Raw genomic sequence first — 8163 nt, forward strand, 5'->3', positions numbered from 1 at the left:
ATGTTCTTATTTTTAAACTTTTTCTTAAAGTTTCAGACCTTTTCTCATTCTTTTTTTCTCAAAATTTTGTCATTTTCTTTTTGATCAAACTTACACGCTGCATAACTTTTTCTGGCGTATAAGTATATCATTCACAGCGCATATCATTCTTACACGCTGCATATGTCATTTTCTCATACTTATACGCCGTATATCATTCACGGCGCATAAGTTTCTTTCCAAACGTATAAACATATACGACGCACAAGTTCTTTCGTGTGTTGGCTTCATTTTACTGTGTTTTCCTAATAGAAGCCCCGAACAGTTCTTTCGTTCAAAACATGACCATTGATTCCTCAAATCCTCTTTATCTTCATCCTTCTGATCATTCTGGTATGATCCTTGTTTTCAAATTCTTCGACGCTAATGGTTTTGGAGCTTGGAAAGAGCAATGGCGATTGCTCTTTCAGCTAAAAACAAGCTTGGTTTCATCAACAGCACGGTAACCATGCCGATTAATCAACCACATCTTTCTAATTGGCAATGCTGCAATTATATGGCCATGTCATGGATTCTTAACACTCTCAATCATGATATTCGTGATGGTGTTTTGTATGCTGAAACTGCTCAAATTCTTTGGAATGAGCTTAACTCTCGTTATAGTCAGGCAAACGGTGCTAAAATTTATCAATTACAATAGAACCTTTGCTAAATCACTCAAGGTAGTAGTGATATTGCTACTAATTTTGCTAAAATGAAGTCGAACTGGGACGAGCTGAATGCATTCAATACCATTCCTTCATGCATTTGTGGGCTGCTCATGCTTTTGCTAAAAGAGATGAGGATCAAAGGCTGATTCAGTTCCTTATTGATCTAAATCCTAGTTATGACATTATCAGAAGCAACATTCTGATTATGCAGCCCCTTCCTCCATCAATCGTGCTTGTGGGATTCTCATGCAAGATGAGAAGCAAAAAGAAATTCACACCATCACTGCATCAATGAATGCAAGCAGTGGAGGACCTGCCATTGGAGGAACGTGGGAAAACAAAAGGACTTTGGTGTGCACCCATTGAAAAAGAGATGGGCATTCAGTGAACAAATGCTATAAATTGATTGGTTTTTCAAAAGACTTTAAGTTCACTATAGGAAAGAAGTTTGCTAATCTTGCTGAGGAACAAGGAAAGAATGATCAAAATCAATTTGACCAGCAAGGTATTACTCAGCAACAATATCATGACTTGATGGTTTTTTTACAACAGAACAAAGTTCAATCTGGACCTTTAACTACTTATGCTGCTAACAGTGCTACAACCATCAATCAAAATTATTTCTGAGGTATAATGCCTTGCAATTCTTCAAAATATTATTCCAAATGGATCATTGACACTGGTTCTAATGATCATATGTGCCATAATCAAAATATGTTTTCAAGTATTTCTTTTCTAAAAAATTCAATCTTCATCACTCTTCCTAATGGCACATCTGTAACTGATCATCAGTATGGGATTATTCTTTAACTGATAAAGTTTCTTTGTTAAAAGTTCTTTTAGTACCACATTTTAGAAATAATCTTCTTTCTGTATCAAGATTATGTTCTGATACTAATGGTATTGTTCTTTTATCTAAAAACACTTGTGTCCTGCAGGCCCTTTCTCTAAAGAGCCCTCAGGTTCTTGGTGACATGCTGAATGGTCTTTATCTTATTGAGGCAACTAAGCATTTTTCTAATACTTCTTTTGTTTCAAATAAAGTTTGTAACTCTGTTGTAAATAGTGAAATTTGGCACAACCGTCTCAGTCGTTTACCAATTTACAAGCTGAAACAATTACCTTTCATTTCTAATGCTTATTTGAAGTCTATTAAGCACTCTAATATTTGTCCTAAGGAATGACAACATAAAGTACCATTTTCTACTAGTACCACTTCAACTAGTAAAATTTTTTAGCTAATTCATATTGATGTTTAGGGGTCTTATCACACAGCTATTTACAATTGCTTTAGATATTTTTTAACCATCGTGGATGATTATAGCAGAACCACATGGACACATTTGCTTTCCACTAAAAGCAATGCCTTCCCATACTTTAGTTCTGCCCATACTGTATTTGCTTCCTAATGATTAGCCTGTTCGAAGATCTTCTAGAACTTTTGTTCCGCCTTCTTACATAAATGACTATGTTTGTAATCACATCCCCATTATTTCCACACTATCACTAATTCGTGCTCCTCTCCTGCTTCTTGCTCTACTTCTCATCTTCTTTCCTCCAGTCAATCTTTCAACAAAGTCATCTCTGATTTACATGAGCCTACTTCATATAAGGAAGCTGCCGACATCCTGATTAGCAAGATGCCATGAAAGCTGAGTTTCAGGCTCTTGAAATACTAATACTTGGGCTGTTGTTGATCTTCCTCTTGGAAAGAAAGCTATTAAATGCAAATGGGTGTTTAAAGTTAAACACAAAGCAGATGGGACGGCTGAGCATTGTAAAGCAAGATTGGTGTTAAGAGGTGATACTAAAAAAGAGGGGATTGATTATACTGAAACTTTTTCTCATGTTATCAAGATGACCACCATTCCAAGTCTTGTATCTGTTGCTATGAAACGTAGTTGGCCTTTTTTCCAACTTAATGTTAACAATGCTTTTCTTCATGGAGATTTAGATGAGGATATCTATATGCTACCACCACCTAGTATGCAACTCCCTAATCATTAGGTGCTTAAGCTTCAAAATCCTTATATGGTTTGAAACAAGCTTCTCGACAATGGTATGGAAAATTGTCATTCGCTTTGAATTCAAGAGGGTATCTGAGTTCTCAGAATGATCATTCTTTGTTTTCAAAATCTATGGGATCATCAGTGGTTTATGTCGCTGTATATGTCGACGGTATTCTAGTTACTGGAAAAAATTTGGAAAAGATCAATAATCTCAAGAATTTTCTAGATTCTTCTTTCAAAATTAAAGATCTGGGACATCTCAATTATTTTTTTGGGAATGAAGGTTTTTTACACTACAAAAGGTGTTATCATGTGCCAAAGCAAGTTTGCTAAGGACATGCTTTCTGAATTTGATACTTCCAATCTTTCTGTCACCAATTCTCCATTGCCTCATCATTTACAACTGAAAGCTCATGAGAGACTCGTTCTTGGCGAACCTTTACGATACAAGAAACTTGTTGGTAAACTTAATTACCTTACTCACACAAGACCTGATATTGCTTTTGTTGTTCAATTTCTGAGTCAATTCATGCAAGATCCAAGGATGTCTCATTGGAATGCCACGCTTAACACTTTTTTATATGTCAAAGGCACTTTATCACAAGAATTATTCTTCAACAACAATCCTTCTTTTGATTTACAGGCATTCTATGATTCGGATTGGGCGACTTGTCCTAATACCTGTTGATCGGTCAGTGGCTTTTATGTTTCACTTGGGGTTCTCCGATTTCTTGGAAGTCTAAGAAACAACATACCGTTTCTTTAAGCTCCGTTGAAGCTGAGTACTGATCTCTTTGACGCATGACTGCCAAATTTGTATGGTTGACAAGACTTCTCTCGGAGTTCAATGTTCCTAACATTACTCCTGTCTCACTTAAATGTGACAGTCAGGCTGCAATCTATATTGCAAAGAATCATGTCTTTCATGAGCGGATTAAGCACATTGAAATCGATTATATTTTGTTCGCGAGAAGTTTCAAGAAAGACTTATGACTTTGGTGCACACCAGCACAAAAGATCAGCTTGCTGACATTTTTACAAAGAGCTTACCAGGGCCTCATTTTCACGAGCTTCTGTGCAAGTTGGGGTTTTCTCAACCTCCAACTTGAAGGGGGGGGTGAACGTATATGTCTAAGAAACAACATATACGCCGCATAACATATGCGTCGTGCATGTTATGTGTGTGTGTGTGTGTGTGTATAGGTTTCTTGTTTTGTAATAATTCATTCTGAGATAATAAATTTTCTCTCTTTTCTTCATTTCTTCTTTTTATTCCTGTGTCATCGTTTTTAACGATTACATCTATAGCATACGTGGCATAATAGATTATAGATGAAGCTATTGGCACTGCTAGTCTATGTCAGATTACAACGGAAATGAAGGCAAAGCTTCTAAAGTATTATTTTAATATACATAAAGTCAGGGACGGATTCACGGGAGGGTCCGGGGGGTCACTAGACCCTCCAGCCGATCAAACTTTTAACATGAGTATTTGACACCATCACCGTTCTTGCATGTTTTGATTCTCACAATTAGGTATAATAGAAAGAAAAAGGAGTTCGGAAACTATTGATTCATATATTTTCTGATCGCCGGAGAAAAGAAGCGGTTCTGTGTTTAACTGTTGAAAAATGTGTGGGGATAGGCTACTGAAGATGATGGGTTGTTTAAAAAAACCTATATTTTATTCATTTGCCTTTTTTCTCTTATCAATAAATTTGGCTGGTAGCAACTAAACACATCTGTAAAAGTCAATAATGAATTTCATTATGGTAAATTTCTAAAAGATATTAACTTACTTGTACGTTTTAATTTTATTAACTGTTTGATTTTAAGTTAGAATATTTACATTTTATTTATTTTATTTGGCACTATTTTTTTATCATATTTTATATTTGATTTAGGGTTTATCATTGTTTAATTTTTTTCACGCGCTCCTTGTTTAAATTTAGGAAGGGTAAAATTGTTCTTATGTTTTGCAGTATGTCGATTCGTTAAAAGAAATAGTTGTTACATATTAGAGAATATAAATTTTTTTATACTGACCCTCTAGTAATAAAACTCTGGTTCCGTCCCTGCATAAAGTTAACTTATTGTCGATTGTTATGGGAAAAAGTTGGCAGATGAGAACATGAAATTTTTTATGGACTATATGCACAAGTTATATAGTGTCACACCCTCAAAATCCACTAACGGAGTTTTACCGTCAGAGGGTGTGAACTGACAGGATCGGAATCATTAGTTATAATCAAACCAAAGAAAAACGTTTAAATGAAAGTAAGTGCGGAAGCGTAAAACCTTAATTCAAAAGTTGCGTCACGCAGGACGACTTAAAACCAAATGTAACTGTTAAAATTAAGTTTGCAGAATAAAGATGTTTTCAATTAATGCATGCTCCTAAACCGCGCGCCCGCCTCGGCTACCTGAGAATAACATACTAAAAGTGTCAACACAAGGTTGGTGAGTTCACAAGTTAAATAAGATAAATCGTTTAGCGTTTTGCGTAACCTCGTTACGCATTTCAGTGTTGCGTAACCTCGTTACGACGTTTAAGTGTTGCGTAACCTCGTTACGACGTTTAAGTGTTGTGTAACCACGTTACAACGTTTAAGTGTTTTGCATTACCAGATAGTGTTATGTCAAATTATATATCGATAGGTAGCTAATCTATACAACAAGTATCGCTAAGTGGTTCGCGACCGAAGCTGACTGTTTATCAAGTGCCCGTCACCAGGTCAATCCAGACCATGGTAAGTGTTAGCCAAAATTACACCCACTCAACCTCCAGTTGAGCTTAACGTCGGGTGGGGTTTGTCAAACCCAGTAGTACTACTCAACAGTGACTCGCTATTCCAAATATTAACCGGTCCGATGTGTGGGACTTCAAATGTTACGTTTGCCGCTTAGCCCTTTACAAGTGATATATAATTTATAACAAAATCTTAAATATGCGTTTATCTCAGAAAATATGTTTATCGGAGTATGTTATCTCCCCCAAGTGAAAAACGTTTGAAAACAGTTCAAAGAGCGGGGTAAGTGAAACTCACTGTTTGCGAAGATTATCCCGATCTAGATCACCAAGTGATGCGCGTCGTAGAAACTCTCTAGCGTTCTAAATAACAAAGAGATTTTCTAAGTATCGGTACGTTTAACGAGTCTCTAGACTCGGCACATAATACCTATGCACGTAACAGATTTCGTGTTTCGTTTGTGAATCGTGTGTGACTTAAACAAGTACAATTGTGATACGATACATGAGTGAGCAATTACTTTCGTGTCACGTACTAATAATGTATATCACTAGCAATTATTCCCGTAAGGGCATTTTGGTCAACAAACAAAGACTAACTAACCATTATTCCCCGTAAGGGCAATTTGGTCAATTCATGGCAATCAACTAACAACTATTCCCCGCAAGGGTATTTTGGTCAAAATACAACAATTTTATAAAAACTATCATACTTCATGCATTCCTATACAACTCAGCAGCTAGTTTCGTTATGACAGAATTTCTACTTGAAAGATTGCACTAGTTCACCGATCATAACGTCTCAATTAATTCACCAAAAATCACCACAGAAACATACATATCTTAGGTTTCCAGAACATATTTTATCTTATTTTTATTCCACATATTTTTCTTATAATGACCAAAACATTACAGCAAACTCATATCAGTCAGATTCATGCGCAACAGAATGTTATTTACAATTCCCGTTAAACGAAAAATCCAATAAATGCAAGACCACTTGGGTTTGGTTCCTAACTCAGTGAGTCAACTTCCAGAAGTGGAACCAACCCAATTGGTCTCGTAGTTCATGAGATATAATATTTACAACATAACCTAACAGCAGGTCTAACAGCTCAGCTTTGCATCACGTTTTTGTAAAATCATAAAAGTATACTTCCACTTATCCAAAAATTACGAATTTATACTTTATAGAAACTAGACTCAACCTAGTTTACTGCAGTACCCACAATCTCAATCAATTTTCACGTTCACACTTCGTTACAGTCAGTTAAACATCGTACATACATTCTGTCCAGAATCTGTTCACATCAAAACTCAACAAAATAACAATCTATGAACTATCATGCATCCATATAACCCTCTAGACACTATAACTACTAACCATGCATATCAATTACACCATACATACAAGATTAGGGTTTTATTTGCACTCACAATTAAGGACACAACAATTAACATGCAATACTATCAAAACTAGTTATCAAATCATCCCTAATACACCATCAAATAAACAAGAATCATATGAACACCATGCATAGGAAAAAGTCGGACCTAGGGTTTGCAAGTTATACCTTCAAAACACCAATACAAGCAAGAGGAAGGTAGGAGATGATTAGAAACGGGTGTAGGATGCTTCAATTGTGAAAACCCAAGATTAAAACCAAGTGTTTGGTGTGTGTTTGTGAGCCGATCGCACGGAGGGGGGGGGGGTCTAGCTGCCGTCGGTTTTTGTGAGGGGAAGGAGATGAGTTAGGGTTTGTGATAATAATATATTTATAGATATACAAGTTACACTCTAGTCCCTAATCTTTCAAGTGTTACATCTATAGCCTAAACTAGTTGGTTCTTGTTTCTTGTTTAACATTCCACATAACATAATCAAGTAACACACATATATCTAACACATAATAATCACATAATTGGTGTTTTGACGTTTGTCGTTTATTTATCAATCGTTCGCGTCAACTCGTTTGCGTTTCGGTGCAAATCCCGAAAGACTACACATGTAGTAAGTGTTAAGCGTCATTTAAACCCTAGTTTAAATGTAATGAAGTGTGCGTTATAGATTCAACGATCTTAAAGTTTGAATTGACGGAGTTGAGTTAACGGGGTTAACCTGAAATTGACGATTGTCACATATAGTGAGCATATTAGATATCATTCCCAAAGTTCTAGTACTACCGAGTTTTTAAAATTCATCATTGTTAGGTAATCGCGATAAACCTGAAGATACAACACCAGACCAACCATTCAGAAACAAACTAAGGGAACAAATGATTACCCAAATAGTTGAACCCGTTGTGTGAGTTGGACAAGTTCTTGAAAGAAAATTTTGAAAAGTATTCGAAGAACTTCAATATTTTAAAATGGTGGAAAGTTAGTAACCCGAGATTCCTGATTCTGTCTTTGATGGCTAGAGACTTATTCGCCATTCCGGTGTCAGCAATTGCTTCTGAATCGGTTTTAGCATAGATGGGAAGGTTTTGGACCCGCATAAGAGTTCTTTGACTCCTAGGATTGTTGAAAGTTTAATATGCACTCAAGACTGGCTTTAGGATAATTCTACTTCAAGCATGCAACTCTTGACTGAGGAAGATTGAAGCACAATTCAACAAATCGATAAACGTATTTTTTTTTATCATTAAATAGTTTTGTATGTCTGTTCATGTTATAATATGCAACTATGGTAATACAAATTTTAATTGTTTTTTAT

Source organism: Bidens hawaiensis, unplaced genomic scaffold, assembly GCF_021521415.1.
Source record: "Bidens hawaiensis isolate Kalapana, Puna unplaced genomic scaffold, B.hawaiensis_p1.1 tig00046822_1, whole genome shotgun sequence".
In the NCBI taxonomy this organism is placed as follows: Eukaryota; Viridiplantae; Streptophyta; class Magnoliopsida; order Asterales; family Asteraceae; genus Bidens; species Bidens hawaiensis.